This window comes from Microtus ochrogaster, chromosome X, assembly GCF_000317375.1.
Source record: "Microtus ochrogaster isolate Prairie Vole_2 chromosome X, MicOch1.0, whole genome shotgun sequence".
NCBI classification, from domain to species: Eukaryota; Metazoa; Chordata; class Mammalia; order Rodentia; family Cricetidae; genus Microtus; species Microtus ochrogaster.
The window spans coordinates 29,291,956-29,292,551 of record NC_022026.1 but is presented as its reverse complement, the minus strand read 5'-3'; positions in this window follow the sequence as shown (position 1 = coordinate 29,292,551).

Genomic DNA, 596 nt, shown 5'->3' with positions numbered 1-596 from the left:
CAGTAGCAGCCACATGGTTTCAAAACAGCAGCTTCCTGGCCATGGGCCATGCTGTTAGCATAAACTCTGGCTCTTTCTGTATCTTTCCAAGCATTTCGATGAGGTCTATAAGCAGACTGATGCAGCTTGCTTAATGGCAACATTGACTGGCTGTGTGCTTATAGATGGGGCAGTGTGCATGGCTCTTAGGGGGTGGCGAGCAGCTCAGCCATGCTGGACTGTGTGGAACAAGCAGAAATTACCATATATACCCTAGTAATGACACAGCTTAAGTTTTAAAAAGAGCTTAGTGTTTTAAAAAATATTCCTGTACAGTAAATAATTGCAATAAAGACAAATCCAGATAAGTCATAGTGCTGGATAAATGTACGTAGGCTTGAAAGAGAGAAAAAGAGAGTATAGAAAGTCATAAAATATAGTTAATGCTTAAAAAGGGTAAAATCTTTAAAGAGACAGAGTACAGATAATCATAGATTAAAAGGAGTAAAGAAAAATAAGCCATGTAAAAATGGAAAATTCACAGAGTCTGGATTATGTATATTTTTGCGTTATCTTTGAATTTTTGACTGTGAATGAGCTAAGTACAGAAAGACATA